At 40.1% G+C, this 20,088-nt stretch overlaps 1 protein-coding gene across 3 annotated transcripts in view; it reads left to right on the top strand.

Moving 5' to 3' along the window:
• The window catches only part of IQGAP2 (IQ motif containing GTPase activating protein 2), a 294,620-nt gene that overhangs the window by 46,731 nt on the left and 227,801 nt on the right, over nt 1-20,088 (top strand). The window lies entirely within an intron of this gene.

Genomic DNA, 20,088 nt, shown 5'->3' with positions numbered 1-20,088 from the left:
TGCACAATTCACAGCGCTTACCAGAACACATACCCTCCCCAGTGTCCATCACCCAGTCACCCCATCCCTCCCACCCCACCCCCCACTCCAGCAACCCTCAGTCTGTTTCCTGAGATTAAGAATTCCTCATATCAGTGAGGTCATATGATACATGTATTTCTCTGTTTGACTTACGGAAATTTTCTTCTTAAACACACTTTGTGTTCTAAGTTTTTGCCTCTTGTTTTTTTCTAAGTGAGAAGCAGTGTCACACAGAGGAGATGTGTGACTGGGAGTCAGTGGACTGGATTTCCTGGTCCCAACATTACCACTTAGGAGCTCTGTGACCTTGGGCAGGTCATCTAACCTGTGGGAAATTCAGTTTTATCTCCTCTCTAATGGGATGATAAATATGTTAGCGCAGTAAGGAGTTTTCATTGTGTCATAAAATAAGATGCTTAAATAATAAAGTCTGTTAGTGCCCCCTGCCCTACATCCTGGGGTTCCCCCCCCTAAAAATCAACTAAAATCAAAAAGGCCTAAGTGTTCTACAAACTAGAGTACCAGTCAGGTATATGATGATAAGCATAGTTTTCTCCTGAATGTATCAAATGTATCAATACAGCTTGGGAGTTTGTCATATTCTTTAATATTTTCAAAATTTTGTAGTTGAATTTTGTTTTAGAAAAGTCAACAATTGGTCCAGGTTCTTTGAAGAAAGTTTAAGAATAGTTTTATTGAAAGAAAACACTATAAAATACACAACTTTTCTTATAAGATGGTTTTATAAACTTTTTTACAAGAAGAGATCAGATGTAATATGTATTTATGAATCTTATTAATATCTGGACTTTTTTGTGACTTTCAGGGAACGTGATTCTTGGTCATGGAGTCTGTAAAAAATTATGTGGTCATTAATACATATGTGTAATATGTGAACTATGATTTCAGAAAGCATAATGTATAGAATTCTGATGGTCCTGAACTCAAGAAATGGGTGAATTAGTCTCTGTTCAAAAAATTGAGAGGGTTTGGCATACGATTGTTTTACAATGCTCATGCCTTCGGAATATGTCATAGTGGATTTATTATAGTGGGTGCATGTGCATGTGTTAATGTAAGTGTGGTTGGCTGTTTCTTGTTTCTTAATTCAGTTGAACTGACTTTAGTGTATTTTAACTAAAAATGTGTAGGTTCTGTCTTTGTGCCTCTCTTTTTTCGTTACAGAGGTGAGAGCTGGAAGGATATGTTGTATGTCCTGTAACTCAGAATTTGTAAAAACTCAAAATTGTAATAGTCCATTATATATTTAACTTTGCTTTTATTAATTTCAAAATTCTATGATAATTATTAAACTATTTAAAAGTTGCTTCATTCAGAGGAAATACCGGTACTAACACAAAAAGAATGATGGACTACTATGAACAATTATAAGCCAACAAATATGTTTAGGATAACCTAGATGAAGTGGACAAATTCCTAGAAAGACATAAACTATCAAACTGACTCAGAAAGAAATAAAAAATGTGAATAGACTTATAACAAGCAAAAAAATTGAGTTAGTAATAAAAAAAATTGCCCATTTTTCCAAAAAATATTAGAGGAGGGAACACTTTCCAACTCATTCTACTAAGACCAGTCAGTATTTCTTTGATACCACAACCAGACAAAGGTAGCTCAAGAAAATGATAGACCAATATCTCTTATGAATACAAATACAAAAATCCTCAACAAAATAGTAGTAAACCAAGTCCAGAAACATATATAAAGCATTATATTCCACTAAGTGGGATTTATCCTAGAAATGAAAGTTTAGTTTAACTCAAAAATCAGTCAAGACAATTCAGTGAAGAAGAAACTGTCTTTTCAACAAATAATCCTGACACAACTGGTAATGCACATAAAAATGAATTTGGGTCCCTGTCTCATGCATAATCTAATCTAAATGTGAGAACCACAACTACAAAACTCCTAAAGGAAAACAGGAGCAAATCTTTGTGATTTTGGGTTAAGCAATGGTTTCTGAGACTTGACACAAAAAGCACAAGCAAAAAAGAAAATAGACAAATTAGCATCATAAAAATTAAATCTTTTTTGATTCAAATGATATCATCAAAAAAGTGAAAAGTCAACCCACGAAATGGGAAAAAATATTTGCAAATCATGTATCTGATAAAAGATTTGTATCCAGAGTAGATAAAGAACTCTTATAATTCAACATAAAAAGTAAAAACCTAATTTTGAAGTGGGCAAAGGCTCTGAATAGACATTTCACCAAATAAGATACAAATGTACAATTAGAACACGGCAGGGTGCTTAACATCATCTGTTAGGGAAATGCAAAGTGAAACCACAATGAGGTACTACTTCATACTGGAATATGTATAATCAAAAAGACTGACAATATCAAGTATTTGCAAGGATGAGGGTAGGTGCTGGTTGGATTGCAAAATGGTGCAGCTACTTTTTTTTGTTTTTAAAGATTTATTTATTTGAGAGAGAGAAAGAGTGGGGTAGGGGCAGAGGGAGAGGGAGAGAGAATCTCAAGCAAACTCCCTGCTAAGCATGGAGCCCAACATAGGGCTCGATCTCATGACTCTGATATCATGACCTGAGCCAAAACCAAGAGTCAGACACTCAACCAACTGAGCCACCCAGGTGTCCCAGTGCAACTACTTTTTAAAACATTCTGGCAGCTCCTTAAAAAAAAATTAGATATGGAGTTACCATAGGACCCAGCATTTGCACTACCAGGTATATACCCATGAAAACTGAAAACCTATGTGCACGCAAACCTACACACAAATGGTCATTGAAGCATTATTCATAAGAGCAAAAAATAGAAATAATCCAAATGTACATCTACTGATGAATAAACAGAATGTGGTATATCCCTACAATGAAATATTCATATATAAAAATGATATTAGCAAATCAAATTCAATAATGTATAAAAAAAAGACTATATCACAACCAAGGGAGATTTATCCCAAGTGTGCAAGGCTGGTTGAACATTTGAAAATCAGTTAGTGTGATCTATCACATTAATAGGCTAAGTAAGAAAAATTACATGATGATGTCAATATATCAGTGCAGAAAAGGCATTTGACAAAATCCAACACTTAATCATGATAAAAGTTCTTAGTTAAAGAGGAATAGAGGTGAACACGCTCAGTTTGAGAAAGACTCTGAACAAAAAATATCGTTCTTAAAGCTAACATCATACTTAATGTTGAGAAACTCAAAATTTTCCCTTTAAGGTCAGATAAAAGGCAAAGGTGTTCTCTCCCCACTCCTTTTTAACATTGTACTGGAAGTTCTAGCTAATACAATAAAATAAAAAAAGAAAGCATATACAGATTGGAAATGAAGATATAAAACTGTATTTCTTCACAGATAACATAACTGACGATATAAAACCTGAAAAAACTAAAAAAAAACAAAAACAAAACTAATAAACAATTACAGCAAACTTGGAGAATACAAGATTATATATAGAAGTCTATCATTTTTCTATATACCAGCTAAGAACAAGTGCAATTTGAAATTAAAAACACAACTCCATTTACATTAGGCTCAAGAAGTGACTTAGGCATAAATTTAATAAAATACACACAAAATCTATATGAAGAAAACCATAAAATTCTGATGAAGTAGAAGAAAGAATTAAATAAATGGAGAGAGATTCCATGTTCATGGATAGGAAGACTTAATATTGTTAAGATGTCACTTCTTCCCAACTAGATCTATAGATTTAATACAATGTCGGTCAAAATCTCAAGTTATTTTTTGCATATTGACAAGGTGATTCTAAATTTTACATGGAGAGGGGCACCTGGGTGGCTCAGTCGGTTAAGCCGCTGCCTTCGGCTCAGGTCATGATCCCAGGGTCCTGGGATCGAGCCTCGCATCGGGCTCCCTGCTCAGCGGGGAGTCTGCTTCTCCCGTTCCCTCTGCCTGCCTCTCTGCCTACTTGTTCTCTCTCTCTCTGTCAAATAAATAAATAAAATCTTAAAAAAAAAAAAAAATAAAAATAAATTTTACATGGAGAATCAAAAGATCTAGAATAGCTAACACAATATTAAAGAATAAGGATGGAGAACTGACACTTCTGGTCTTCAAATTTAATATAAAGCTCCAGCGATGAAGACAGTGGCATTGGTGAAACAGGCAAATAGATCAGTGAAAGAGAATGGAGAACCCAGAAATAGACCCCTATAAATATAATCAATTGACCTTTGACAAAGGAGCAAACAAGTACAATGGAGCAAAGATAATCTTTTCAACAAATGATGCTGGAACAACTGGACATGCAAAAAATGAATATAGACCTTAGACCCAATACTCTTCACAAAATACACCATTATACCCTCCATAAAAAATACCTCAAATGGATCAGACTTATCTGTAAAAAGAAAAAGTATAAAACTTTAAAAAGATAACAAAGGAGAAAACTTAGATGAAATTGAGTATGGCAGTGGCTTTTAAGATGTAGCACCAATGGCATGATCCATGAAAGAAAAAAAAAAGGGAAGCTGGATATCATTAAAATTAAAAATTTCTGCTTTGCTAAAGGCAATGTCAAGAGAATGAGAAGACAGTCCACAGATTGGTAGAAAATAATTGCAAAAAACATATCTGATAAAGGACTCTTACCCAAAATTTGCAAAGAACTCTTAAAACCTAACAGTAAGAAAAGAACTAGATTAAAGAATGGGCTAAAAACCTTAATAGACACATGACTGAAGAAGACATACCGATGGCAAATAAGCATAGAAAAAGATGCTCCACATCATATGTCATCAAGGAAGTGCGAAATAAAACAAGAAACCACTGTACATTTAGCAGCATGGCTAAAATCTGAAACACTGACAACACCAAATACTGTGAGGATATGTAGCAACATGAACTCTCTCATTGCTCATGGAGATGCAAAGTGGTATAGTCACTTTGGAAGACAGTTTTACAGTTTATTAAAAAACTAAACATACTCTTACCGTATGATCCAGCTATCATGCTCCTATTATTTATCCAATGGAGTGAAGTCTTAGGTCCACACAAAAAAACTGTACATGGATGTTGATGAAAGAATTTTTTTAAAGATTTTATTTATTTGAACGAGAGCGAAAGACAGAGAAGGAGAGTGCACAAGCAAGGGGAGGGGCAGAGGGAGAGGAAGAAGCAGACTCCCTGCTGAGCAGGGAGCGTGATGGAGGGCTCCATCCCAGGACCCTAAGATCGTGACCTGAGCCAAAAGCAGACACTTAATCGACTGAGCCACCCAGGTGTTCCTGAAGGATTTTTTTAATAATAATAAAAGTTGAACATGACCAAGATGACCTTCAGTGGGTGAAAAAATAAATACACTGTGGCATATCCAGACAATGGAAAGAAATGAGCTATCAAGACATGATAAGATCTCAAGGAACCTCAGATGCATACTGCAAAGTGAAATCTGAGAAGGCTACATCCTATATGATTCCAGCTATGACATTCTGGAAAAAGCAAAACTGTGGGGATAGTAAAAATTATCAGTAGTTGGGGGAGGAGGATGAATAGATGGAGCACAGAGGATTTTTAGGATAGTGAAAATTCTCTGTATGATGTCATTATATATTTGTCCAGACCCACAGAATGTGTAAGACCTTCAAGAATGAACCATGATGTAAACAATGGAATTTGGATGATTATGATGGGTCCATGTAGGTTCATCAATTAGACCAAATATTCCAGTCTGGTGCAGGATGTTGATAATGGGAGAGACTATGCATGTGTGAGGGTGGGGGGTATATGGGAAATTTCTGTACCTTCCTTTCAGTTTTGTTGTGAATCTAAAACTGCTATAAAAATGGTTGTAAAGAATGAAATACTGGGATGCCTAGGTGGCTCAGTCGGTTAAGCATCTGCCTTGGCTCAGGTCATGATCCCAAGATCCTGGGATTGAGCCCCACATCAGGCTCCCTGCTCACTGGGGAGCCTGCTTCTCCCTCTCCTCCCCGCTTGTGCTCTCTCTCTCTCGCTGTCTCTGTCGCTATCTCTGTCTCTCTCACAAATAAATAAAATCTTAAAGAATGAAATATCGATACATACTTCAACGCAGATGGACAGTGAAAATACACTGAGTGGAAGAAGCCAGGCACAGAAGGCCACTTACTCTAGAATTCTGTATATATGAAGTGTCCAGAAAAGGCAGATCCATGGAGACAGTTGGTAGATCACTGATTGCCTAGGCCTGCGGGGGATAGAGGGGTTGGGGAGTGACTGGTAATTGGTATGAAGTTTGTTATTGCAAGGACAAAAATGTTCTCAAATTGATTGTGGTGATGGTTGCATAATTCTGAGTGTACTAGAATTGTATACTTTAAAAGGGTAAAGGTATGGTATATAAACTATATCTTGTTAAAACTGTTATTAAAGTTCCTTTGACCAGACTAACTTGGAGAAGACCTTAGTAAAGCTGTTAAATAAGATTAAATGGTATTTAGCAGACAAAATAGGAATAGAAAGTATGCCTATGATACATGGCTTGTCTAAAATGTTCATTTTATAGTCTTTTGAGCATCTACCATGTATAAACAGCTACAGTAGGATCACTTTGGGGGATGGAGATAAAGCAGCTAATAACGTGCTCAAAAAAGCTTACTGTTTGGCTAAAGCTTTTATTCATGAGCTTTAAATTCTTTCCTTCATTTATGTTTGCTCCGTTAATCTCTCTGCATGTGTGTGCATGAGTATCTCCCTGTATCCAGCCCACCATTCTCTTAAATATCTCTGCTATGTTCACCTCTTTCCCTCATCACGAGCCTCTTGAAGCCTTCTAACTTCTCTTGCTGGATTACTTCAGTGGTCTCTGACTGGTTTCCCCACTCCTCTGGCTTCTTTATCCTTAATCTGTATCATAGTCAGATGAATTTCTTCAAAACTCTGATGTGTTGTGGCCAACTCCATTGAAAACCACTCAGTGGTTATTTAGTGGTTAATTCTCATGGAATAAACACTAAACCCTCTTACAGGGCCTCATAAGCTCTGCATAGTCCTGTCCTTACAGCCTGGACTCCAGTTTTATATTGTGCCCTGTTCCCTAATTGTCTGTATTCCAGCCACATTCACTCCTTTTCCATGTTCCTTCCTGTGCAGGACCTTTGCATGTACTATTCCCTTTTCCTGCTTCTCTAGTCAGTTACTATGGTCTTTAGATCTCAGCTCACTTTTTCAGGGAGTCCTTCTTTGACAGGCCCATCTAGGTCAAATACCCCTATTACAAGGTACCATAACACCATATCTGTCACATACTTGAATGAAATACTTAATGCCCAGTACTGGGTTATTATCATTTGCTTACTAATTAGGGTTAGTTGTACTTCGTTTTCTGTATGTTTTCGTTTTCCTGGAGGTAAGAAGTAGATGTAAATTAGATTCAGCACAGACAAGATTCTAGATAGTTTGGCTAGACTTCCAGCCTAAAGGTAAAATTTAACCTTAGTCTCAGTGAAAAATTCTATGTTGCAGTTAGATGGTTCCTGCCATCTATGTGACCCAATGGGTTATGAAGCTGGGAATCCTAGACATTGAATGATAACACAGTAAGCTAGAAGTTACCCAGAGAAGGACATAGAGTATTTTTCGGTGAAAGAAAGAACGACTGACTGAATGAAGAGAGGGAGAGTTCACCTGTATATTAAGATGACTTATGGCTGAAATTATTGCTCCTAGTTGATAAAATTATGACTTATGGGCATATGGACTTTTAAGTCTCAATACTAATATTAATGACAAGGAAAACTATGAAAGGCATATTTTTAGGACCAAAAAAGAGAGAGAACTGCTTTATAAAGTGGCTCTTGACCCAGTGTTTCTCCATAGGCTAAAGGGTTTACATGATGTTGTGAAGAACCAATCATAATTTTGTTGGGAGGCAGAGGATATCTGGCATATGTACTAGTTACCCATGACTTTGTAACAAATTACTCTAAAACTCAGCAGCTTAAAACAATGAACATTTATCTCACAATTTTTGAGAGTCAAGAATCTGGTCATATTTGAACTGGGTCCTCTGGCATTCAATCTCTCATAAAGCTGCAGTCATCACAAGGTTTAAACAGGGCAATTCTGCTTCCAAGCTCAATCATAGTGTTGGCAGGATTCAGTTCCTGATGAACGTTTGGACTGAGGACCCCGTTCCTTGCTGCTATTGACCATAGGCCTCCCTCAGTTCCTTGACAGATGGGCCTCTCTGTGGGGTAGCTCACAATATGGCAGCTGGCTTCCTTCAGTGAGCAAGCAAGAAGGTGAGTAAGAGGGAAGCCAGAGCCCATTTGTAATCTGTTCTTGGAAGTGGTGTCCCATAGTTTGCTATATTCCATTCACTAGAATCAAGTTCCTAAATCCAGCATGTGTTCAAGGAGAGAAGATTACAGAAGGGCATGAGTTCTAGAAGGTGGGAATCATTAGGGGCCACCTTACAAGCTGCCTTCTATAGGTTGTATATATATATCCTTTTGCAGTTGACCCCAGAAAAAGTACCTAAGGGGGGGAAATCCTCTTTATTACTATCAGAAACCAAATCGGGAATTGGATGTTGTCTTGGTCTAAATGATTATGGTACTAAGGCTATTTATTCCTTGATATTTTTGAATTGTGAACTATTTTGGACTAAGCGTTTCATTCTTCTGCCATTTTAAGTATTATGAAATGGATTTTTAAGTTTTTTTCAGGTAGACCCTAAAAGCTGTCTTGGTAGTTTCTTTGCTGTGAGTATTTTGCTGAAATGGGGCTGTTTAGACAAGTTGGAGTAGCAGTACTCATACAGGCTTTGAAAGTTTCTCTCTGATGCAAGAAATCCCACCATTTAAATTAAAGGAGCTAATTTTCCAAAAAAAGAATTAGTTCTGCTGAATAGATTTCATATTGACCTCTGCAAAGTATATTTGAATAATGAAAATGAGTCTATTTTAAGAACTTCATTTCTTTAGTTTTTTAGGACAACTGTGCAAAAAATTTGAGATGGAGAATTTTCTTTGGGAAAACTCTGGGTTGAGGAGGGAAATCAAACCGGAGCCATTATGAAGGTCAGGCAGTGGGATTGGGTATCTTGGCAAGAAAAGGACAGGGACTATGCAAATCACACTTGAGCAAATAGTTATGAATGGGGCTGCTGTTTGTTTCCCAAGGAAGTTCCTGAAATATTATATTTCTTTTTTAAGGAAAGAGAAGATGCTGGAAATCCTCTGGTGTGCTTACTTTTTCTTTCCTACCCCTGAAAATAAACAAAGCAAAAAAAGCCTTCCCTCAGTGATGGACTTGTTTAGAAATATTATCTTCAAAGAGCTCTTTATATGAGCCAAGCTGTTCTTTGTATTCGTGAGTCTGGGACAGTTTCGTATGTGTCCTGGAAGAGAAACAAAACATGGGTGTGATTCCTTTTGTGTCCATGCTTACAACTCAGATACCAAAAAGACACCTCATTGATTAGACCAAGTCTCAAGCTCTGGCCTTACCTAGTAGGGAGGTAGAGAATTAGATCTGAAAGGAGAAATGCTTCAAATGTTGAAGCAAGTGAGAGCGGTGAATACGGGTTTACTTAACACCGAGTATTTGTGACTACTTTAAGAAAATGAATCTTACGACTGGGGAATGCTTTGGAGAATCCATTGGATTTCTTCTACAGACTTGGACCTCACTGTCTTTTTTCCGAAAGATGCTGCCTATGGCTTTGCTCATAAGGGACTCTGATAGAAACTAGGAATTTGGAAGAAAATAGCTTTCTTGGTCATCGACCCATTGAGAGACTTGTTGAGGCTCTATAAAAAAGGTTAATGAAATACTAAGGAATTCTTTTTTTTTTTTTAAAGATTTTATTTATTTATTTGACAGAGAGAGACACAGCGAGAGAGAGAACACAAGCGGGGGGAGTGGGAGAGGGAGAAACAGGCTCTCCACTGAGCAGGGAGCCCAATGCGGGGCTCGATCCCAGGACCCTGGGCCAAAGGCAGACGCTTAACGACTGAGCCACCCAGGTGCTAATACTAAGGAATTCTCAATGGCGTTTTCAAAACTTAAGTAGCTTTTCTATTTCCATGGCATTTCCCCCTTCCTCCTTGTTCTCTTGCTGGCTCTGATGTCACCTTGGCCGTCCAGTGAAACAAGATGAAGTGCAGGGTTGCTCCACACAGTGGCTGGCAGGCTGGTGGGGCGGGGGTACCGCTGAGTTGAGAGCAGGGGCCCTTCTCCCGGCGAGGGGCGGAGGGCCTGCTTCTGAGGAGTGGCCTGTTTGGACCTGCCTTCCAATTAGCTTGCTTTGGGAGCCATATGCCACAGAGGTCCAGGCCCTTTTTGACAGCCCAGGGCTGTCCCCTTGAGGTACATATCAACAATAGGGAGATGGAGTCCCCTCTGAGGAGAACAAGTCTTCAGAGTTAGCCATCAGGGGATAACCTCAGATAAGATTTGGTCTTAATGGGCTGTATCCATGGCACAAGAGGAGGTGGGGTACCAGCCAGCCCAGCCTGCCAGGGTGTGATGCTTGCAGCCAGGCCCTCAGGGGCAGTGTTGGTGCTGAGGTCCAGCTGGGCAGTAATCGGGGATTGTGTTGTGGAACTGGAGTAGAAGGGTCAGATACTAAGGATGTAAAGGGAGAAGCCGCAGGGTTTGGCAGGGTACTAGATTTGAGGGACAGAGGACACTGGGAAGTCAGATGCTCTGGGACAGATCCAGGATTTAACTACTCGACTCAGCCACACATATTGTACTGTCTCTGTCAGGTGAGCCTGGGGTTGGAACACATAGTTGAGAGACTTCTTTAGTTGCACATATTTTGTGTCCCAGCCTTGGGTATATATTGGGCAGGTGCCAGTCAGGTGTGATCTGACAGATCAGAGCTTAACTTTTCAGAGTGCTGGTATTTTTAAATATAAACCATCAATACTAATCATCTCCAGCCAAAGAGAAGTTGAGCAATTGATATTTGATCCCAAAGTTTATATTTGTTTCTCGGGCTCTTTGAAGTTGGAGAGCTGGGACAGGTTAGGAATTTTCCATGGTCTCAAACATACTTTACTATAAGGGTTATTAGGTGAGTGTCCACTCACCAGGCACAGTCCCCAAAGCACTCAACTTACAAAGGGTTATATCCCCATTTTATACATGGAGGAAACAAGTCCTGGACAAACTTAAGGAATTTTTCCAAGGTCACAGCAAATAGGTGAGGTAAACAATATTCCATCCCAGGTCTGTCTGATTTCAAAGACTGTGCTTAAAAACTAACACACTGTCTCATTTCCTTATTTCTTAGTGTGTTTTAATCATGTCTTTATTATAAGTTCAGAACTGTTTGATTTTGGTGGTCTTGGTTTTTAGGTTCTATATAGACTAGCTTTCTTCTAGGTCTTGATGAGCTTTTACTACTGGAGCTTTGATGGAATTAGCACATATGACCAGCCATTGTGTTGCTGTTTTTTTTTTTTGTTTAATTTTCTTTCCCTTTCTCCTCCCTCCCCCCCACCTTTTTAACCTTTTCTGTTGCTTGCTTGCTTGCTTGCTTGCTTTTTTTTTTTTTTCTTAACATATAATGTATTATTTGTTACATAGGTCCAGGTCTGTGATTCAACAGTCTTACATAGTACACAGCGCTCACCACATCACATACCCTCCCCAATGTTTCTGTTTTGTTTTAACTAGTACTTCGACTAGTAGTTCTGGGAAGAATTTACCTCCCTTCCTTTCTTGTCTCTTATCTGTCTGTGTTCTAGTAGACTTCTTGAAGTTTTAGTAGGAATTGGCACTTTTCAGTGAGGTAGATCTTCTTCTCCTCTAACCCAAGCTAGTTCTGGTGCATCTTTGTTCTTGGTTGGGTCTGGATTCTAAATTCATTTCATCATTTTTTTTTTTTTTTTTTTTGGTTCTGCCACTACTAAAAATGGCTTGAAAGAATGCTTTGCCTTCTTGTTGAAACATCAAAAGGTACAAATAGCAAACACCGCTGAGGTCTCTTCCTTCCTGTAGGCACCTCCCCACCAGATGCTGCCTCATGCTGTGATGCTTATAATTCATAAAGCAGTGTCATTATTCAAGGCCTTAGGGGAGGAGGGCTGGTAGGGAAAAACAGTTGTAGGAGTTTGCTAGAGATGATTTTTTCATATCTTCCATTTGTAGAATGGTCTTCTGTTGCTTTTTTGGTGTGAATACTTGTTATCCTCTAGCAGAGTACAAATTCTCCACTATGTATATGGGGACAGTGAGTCTCAGAGCAGTTCATCAAGTCACTAATCCATGGTGGAGTTCCTGGTAGATTTGGGATCAGGATAAAGTCTCCTGGCTGTTTGACACCTGTTCTTTTGTCCCATGATTCCAACTCAGGTTGATTAGAAAAAGTATTAGTAGAAAGTTCAATGGTGAAAATATACAAAAATAAAAAAATTAAATTTAGGTTGTTTGGTAAATTCAGTTGAAGTTTTCTTTTAGTTATATATTGAATTCATAGTGTGAGGAAGTTAGCCATTTGTCCACTTTTTGTCAATTTATCTTATATTTTGCTGAGAAACTTGAGCCCATTTAGGTGCTAGAACAGGAATTCAAGAATTCAGTTCTAGTCACTTCTCTACCCTCCTCATTTAGTCTTGCTTGGCTTAAATGGTCATTGATTTTTCTTCCTTTCAAAGAATTAGCAATACAGTTGTTCCTGCCTCAAAGATTTCACGGGGCAAAAGTTGAAGCAGCCACATTACCCAAGTGAGAGGGTGACTTTGGAAAATGAAGCTCAAATTCAGTTGTCTCCTGCATCAGGATCACAGGGGCACTTGTGCAAATACAGGCTTCTGAGGTTTATTCCAGACCCTACAAATCCATCTCTAAGAAGTGGGGCTCTGAGGTCTGTATTTTTTTTTTAAGATTTTATTTATTTTGAGGTCTGTATTTTAACAAATGGCTCAGGTAGATGTTCATGCACACTGAAGTTGGAGAATCACTCTCTCAAGAGAGAAGAGACCAGCAACTAGGACTGATGCTGTCTCAGCAGCTCAGGCTCTCCCACCCCAGCTCAGATGAACCCAGATACCCCTTGCTGTGTGACCAGAGGGGGAGGGGCAGGTATTGATGTGTCCTCTGCTGCAGTGAGAAGGATGGAGGAATGAAAACAGCTGCTGTAGAAAAAGTGATAGTACGTCAGCCAGGTTTGGGTAGGAAGCCTGGGCAGTTTTTAGAACTTTGGTTGGCTTTTGAGTTTTCCTCATGGAGCCAATCAGCATATTCATGTGAATTCTTCCAACAAGATGAAAGGAAATGAATCGGGCAGCTGGGCTCAGGGATTGGCATGTTGGCTCTGAGAAAGTCACAGAAAGAGGAACCTCAGGGTATTAATGTGTGAGCATCACTGACATTGGATGGCCTTGAGATCCCATCTTGATAAGGAAGCTCGTGAAGCCAGGATGGCTAAGATGGGGTGGGAGAGCCAAGGAACTGCCTGTGCTGAGGATGAAGGGCAGGACCTGTCAGAATAAGAAGTAGAGAAGTGGGTAAATGGAAAGCTACAGAGATTTGGAAGCCTACCTCTTATGGGGGTAGTATTTGGGGGTAATGATAAGGTCCAAGGTGGGGCTCGTGTGTGGCCGAAGCGGAATGTAGGGGAAACCTTTGGATGAAGGAGGACGTCTTCAAACTGTGCTTTGGGTGTTCCCAAGATCCTCCATCTTCTTGAAGCTTCTACCAGCAGAGGTGAGCAGGGGAGGAACACAGTGATTGTGGCAAAACAGCAAAGTTCTGGAGGTCAAGAGAAGAGCAATGAAGTTGGGAAGTGAAACAGAAGTAAGGTGGAGGGAGAGGACTTGGAACAGAGGTGATAGGACATGGCCTGGAAGAAGGTAAGCTCAACTGGGAGGGTGATAAGAGACCCTTTCTTCCCTGGTCCTGTGAGTTAAGGAAATTGAGGGAACAACCATCCTGCTTTATGGGAAGTAGTATGATGAAGGAAAGGCCAGATTGCTGTTAAGACAAGCAGGTAGGGAAAGTGTAAACAAAAAGTTGAGAATATAGGAATATTACATTTTAAAAATGGGTCAGGAGTTCCAGAGGCACATCAGAAGGAATTAGTCGATCTGGGGTGCATATAAGAGGACTGTGCAGTAGGACTCCGTGAAACAGATGAATGTATCCAAAAGAGTGCTGTGGGTCAGCACTTGCCAAAGTTAAGTGGGAGACTGAAACCGCTGAAAAACAAGGTTAGATTTACTTAACTATGGATGGGTTCCTTAGAGATCCTCTGTTACTAATTTATTACTGTGACGTACAGTTTAAGCAAGTGACTTTAAAATCCTGTGACCCAGAGTAAAACAGGTTTATATCATGACCCCAGATAGCTGTGTGATGATGTGTGCATGTGTGTCGAACTAAACAACAAACATTCACAAAGCCACACTTAGCCTTTAATATATACAACACACCCTGACATTTACTGTTCTGTTCTAATTCATTTTCTCAGAAAATGCTGGTCATGATCCATTGATTCATGTTGCATGCAGCGTTCTGCCTGCTGCTGGACAGACGTGCGTCTACTGTCCTAAGCCTGCTGTGGTAATACTAGGTGCTGCTTCCTGGGCATCTCATGCATGAAGAATATTCATTTTCTTTGTGTTGATCATAGTTAGAGCTTATTGTGTGATCAGGAAGAAGCCAAGAAGTCTGTTTGGTCAGGGCATTCCTGCTTAAAATCTTTACTGGCTCCACACCTCCTACAGGTTTGAAATGCACCTCCTTAGCCTCGCACAAAGGTCCGCACTTGTCTTACCTGATGAAGTCTTCCTCCAGTTAATCATTCCCTCCTTGTCCTTTTCCCACTGCACTTAGTAGATTTGATGATAATTCTTAGTACATGTTGCCCTTCCCTAGCCATCAAGGAGCTCTTTGAGGTAGACTTTTTTCTCTCAGAATCCCCAGTGCCTCACCCAGGGCCTGGCACAGAATGGGTATTAGGTTGGTTTGGCTGAGCTAATGATGTAGGGATCTCAGAAGTCCTGCCTGCCATTTCTTGTCCAGGGTGGTTTAGCCTAGAGGGGCCTTGTGAGGGGTGCTAATTCTCTTGACTGAATAGTTCTTGCGGATAATGGGTGATTTTCACTTGTGAACTGTATGGGTCCCTTTGGGCAACACAGACCAGCCAACTGCTTTGGCATTTTATTGTGGAAATGGTGGTCCCAAAATGGTTGTAGTCACGTTTCATATATATAGTCCATTACCCACAATACTCAGTGGTGTTCGTGCCATTCCTCTCATGGTTTTGGATAATGTAGGACTGGGTGCTGCTCACCTTTCCATTTTAGTGGGATACTTTGTCTAGTTGTGCTCTGTATTTATGATGTAATGGAATAGGAATTTTAAAGGACCTCTGTGCAGATAATGCTGCCCACCCCTGATGATGCATTTTGCACAAATAAGTTGGAATAGGCTTTTTGTGGATCAGAACTGCCTACGGTCTAACACATACCAACAAGACAGATTCAAGGATGGATTAGCAAAGGTTCAGCAAACTTCAATGATAAATGGGGATACACAGAAGTCCAGCGGCTAGGTCAGACAATGAAATAAATTGATTTATGTAGTGTAGACCTGTGTGTGTGTTTTGAGAAACTGTAGACAAAAACAGTAGATGGAATATTCTTTTCTTGTTCCTGATGTGCCTCCCAGGCTCGATATAGCCAGAACAAAGGGAAAGTAGTCAGGCTTAATTGGGGATGGCAGGAGGGGGGCAGGCAGGCGTGACATCATTTCTAGTAGTCCCATGAACAAATCAACAGAAAAAAGTGCAGGTAATTTTAATTTTATTTAATCCAGTATATCCAAAATATAATTTCAATATATAATCACTGTATAAAACTATTGAGATAAATTCCTGTCTTTTTTTCCCCCAGCACAGCTCAACTCAGACTAGCTGCACCTGAAGTGTTTAATAGCCACAAGAAGTAGGGGCTACAACATGGTTGGGACAGGCCCTATATGCTGGATGCTTTAGTCTCTGGGGGCCTCCAAGGAACTTCTGACCATGCCAAGCAAAGAAAGGGTGCAGAGGTAGATGTGTTTTGTGTACATTGGAAGCAAAATAAAGCTTTAAGAGAGTAGAAATGAAGAATTCACCAATGAGGTGAACTTGACTTTTTTCTCTCAATTTCCTTCCCACATTCACATCTAGAACAGAAACTGAACTTGCCAAGGTTCTTGAGGAAATAGTAAGTGATATGCAGTGCATTCCCCTTTTCTGTTTTTAGCTCTACACACACCTGACTCACGTTTTTCAGGGATGAGCAGATTAATACCCCTGCATCTTTGCAGGAGACATTGTGATGGAGGATGGGGATTCCAGCCACTTCATCCTCTGCTTCTGGTGGTTTCTTGCTCTGCTCATGAAGTTTAGTAACCAGAATAGACGCTGAGAAGGTAGTGATCAGGAAGTCACCTACTGACCAGCAGCCTCTGGGGGTATGAAATCCATGTCGCTTTTGTCCTTTGCTCTTACTTAATAAAGGACTTAATGATGGACTATGACAAAATTGGCCATCGTATTTTGAGACATAATGCAGTAAAATGAAGACCTGTCTACAATGCTTAATTTTTACGAGGGTGGTGATGGAAAGAGAGGAGGTGGGTAGTACAGGCATAAGAAGTAAGTCAGCCCAATATCAACATTTTAACACCCAGGACTAAGAACAAAGTCTCTACTGTTTAATAAAGGCCAAGAAGGATGCTCTTTCTACCTAGGCAGACATTTTCTAAATTTTATTCACAAGACCGTTCCTTGCGTACAGCTGTAGAAACAATAGAAAATATAGCCTCTTTGTTATCAGAGCAGCATTATCTAAATAAAATGAGCAAGTTCAATGTTCTCATTTGGCCTTGAGTGAAAGGCAGGTGTAGAGGTGACATGCTGATTTTGTTGTCCTCACCGTATGAACTGTATAGTTGATTTCTTTTCCCTAGTCCTGACTCTGTTAGTATTTGAGTGACCTTGAGCCAAGCACAATCTTGGTGTCTCAACCTCCTTATTTTTGAGGTGGGTCCAGGAATACCTTTCATACCACCATCCATAACTTTACCTTTGATAAGCAGGCTGAGAGTTGAGTAGTACGTTGGTGTAAATTATAAAAAAGTTGAAACATGAAACAAAATACCTCTTAAACTCCACTGTTTATTACAAAAACATTTTCAGTGGTAGGAACAGCTGTGAATCAGGCATCCCACCTTAATTAAAGTCAAAGAATGTGTGCCTTCAGCTGCTTTTTATTGATTCCGTTTGCACGTTTACTTCCTGTCTAGCATAAATAGAGGTGGAGTAAGTTTATGCAGGGAAGAATGAACATGTCCAAACAGCCTAGAAGTGGAATCTTCTTTCTGTAAACAGTGTATTCGATACCAGATACAGGCTCCTCTTTTATAGCGTGAGGAGAGGAGGAAATTGCTTTCTAAACCTGGAAAGACACACATTGGTTAATGATACCTTATCATGGTAGAGTATCCATTGAGGAAAAACTGTGACCAATGTGGCATAAAAAAAAATCCAGCTTTTCAATGTAATTCTTATTGGATAAGTCATCATCTCTTTCAGGGAGAAAAACAGGGTGGTTACAAAGTGTTGGCCCTTTGACCCTACCGCCTTGGGTAGGGCTGGAAGTTAGTCCCTGACTGTGAGAGGTGACTTGGGCAGCAGGTCACTTGGATTTCTTTGAGTCACGTGCAGAGATGGCTGCAGGTTTCCTTCTGGCCATCTGGAACGCCGTAGGATGGCACGTTTTCTGAAATAAATCTGACATCAAGCTCATTTGGGCTCACCTCCGCTCCCATGCTTCCCCATAGGTGGAGTGTCCATGTACACCTGCTCCTCCCTAGCTCTATTCTTATTTGTGTCCCCTTATGCTAGTCCTGATGCCTCTTCTCTCCACCCCTGCCCCCATCCCATGCCAGTCAAGCAGAACTGGGAGGTTGGATGGAGGACTCCACATAGACAACTCCTTGGCTGCTCAGAGGACTGCCAGGAGTTGCCACAGAATGGGCAAGAATGAAAATTTTCCACCCCCCTGTGAAACCTTCTATAATTATTAAAGTAATAGGGGGCTGCCGTGTGGGTAGCAGGGAGAAGCCTGCCTGACTTGGGGTATCAGGAATGCAAGTTTTTTGAGGGCAGAGACTGTCTCATCAATCATATTTCTTCTTTTGCTCTGCAGCACTTGTTTTCCAGCAGGTTCTTTTAAAAGGTGTGGTAACTAAAATGACTTTCAGCTTGGGTCCCAGATGTTCCATTGGATGGGTCCTGATTTAAAACCTAAATTTAAGTTAAGCCCAAAAGAAAGAGCAAACTGAAACTTCAAAGAACCCAAAATAGAGCATGTAATTTCATGTGCTATAAAGACTTATGGGGGTGCTTCCCCCAAGTGCCAACATCATCTTGGGTCTATAGGAATAATCTAGTCCAGCTGTCATTACAGATGTGGCTGGGGCAGGTTATGACAGGTGGCTCTGAAAAGCCCCTCAGATGGGAGGGGTGTCTAGAATGCCAACTGGCCTCCGTCCATCTTCTAGATGCTCTCTTTCCCAAACCTGAGCACCACATTCTCATTCTTTCCTGGGGTGTTGCCCTGTCTTGTTGGTAGACATCAGAACATGGAGGGAGTTCTCTTCTCCACCCTGTGAAGCAGTGGCTAAATGCATCAGGCCTATCAGGTGGTTTTAATTCTTTAAAATAGTTGCATCTCTGTTTTCTCTTTAGCATGGTAAGGTTGGGTGCTGATGGGCAGAGGCAAGAAAACTGATTTTCAGAGCCCAGGCCAGAATCCACTTCTCCAGATGATGGTGCTTCTTCCGTAACTATCTTGAACCTATTGATCTGTAAAGATTTATTAAATAACACACAGAGACGTGGGCAACAAAACACTATTTGCGATAGCTTTGAAATACTTTTACATTAGTGGTAGGTTCTAATCAACTGTGGTGTGGTAAGGAAAGAATTTTTTTTTTTTCCTACCTTTTCATTACAATAGGGAGTAAACATATCTGAGTTTTCCTTGTTTGTTTGTTTGTTTTTAGTGAAAACTACTTAGTGTTGCATTTGCCTGGTGTTCTTTTTTTTTTTTTTTTTTAAAGATTTTGTTTATTTATTTATTTGACAGAGCAAAACAGCATGAGAGGGGATAGGGTCAGAGGGAGAAGCAGGCTCCCCGCTGAGCCGGGAGCCCGACGTGGGACTTGATCCCAGGACTCCGGGATCATGACCTGAGCCGAAGGCAGTTGCTTAACCAACTGAGCTACCCAGGCGCCCTTGCCTGGTGTTCTTAAAGCCTTAAGTGGGGTCCTACTGTTCGGGGGTTTTTATAGAAATCACTTTTCTGTGTAATACAAACACCCATTGGGGGTCAGAAGTCTGTGGTCATAGGAGAAAAGGTCAGAGCTGGGTGTCAGAGCAGGTCTGGTCAGATCCCTCCGTGTCTGTGTGTCCTTCCTGTCGAGGTGCTCTGTGTGCTCGGTGCCCTGGGCAAGGCTCCAGTGAGAAAACAGGTGTGTGCTATCAGGCACAGCCTGTTCTCTGTTGCTTCTGGATGGGGGGGTGGGAGTGGGAGTTGATCTTTTCCGATTGTGTTTTAGATACTTGACATATTTAAAGTACAATTTACCCTTGAGTCTTAATTTTGAGTTTCTCATAGCCTCATGGGAAGATTTTCAATGACTTCCTCAGGACATAGACTTTTTCTGGTTTTAATATTTGGTGGTAGAGTGTTTTTGTTGAAAATTTAGTCCTTAATGTTTAGATTCACCTTTTTCTCCTTGTAAAAATCCTATCAGGCCAAATTATCTAGAGTCGCTATGGTAACTTTGGAGAAATTGAGAAAGCATATTAATGCAAAAACCAATATGCTTGAATAGTCGATTGCATTTAAAATGTGGAGGAAGAATTAGCTTTGGCGTAAAGATGTGCAGCTGAATCTTCATGGAAAAAGGTGATAAGGACTAAAAAAACAAAAGCTTTATAGCTTGAATAGCTTTTCCTGAAAATTTTAGCCATCTTTTTTGTTTTTAATGACTTCAGGATCTTTTATTCTGCATTTTGGAGTCTCCTGCTCCTCTAGCCATCTTTTGAAT

Source organism: Phoca vitulina, unplaced genomic scaffold, assembly GCF_004348235.1.
Source record: "Phoca vitulina isolate PV1807 unplaced genomic scaffold, GSC_HSeal_1.0 scaffold6, whole genome shotgun sequence".
Classification (NCBI taxonomy): domain Eukaryota; kingdom Metazoa; phylum Chordata; class Mammalia; order Carnivora; family Phocidae; genus Phoca; species Phoca vitulina.
Note: the sequence above shows the minus strand (reverse complement) of the source record. Positions and strands in the feature narration are given on the sequence as shown.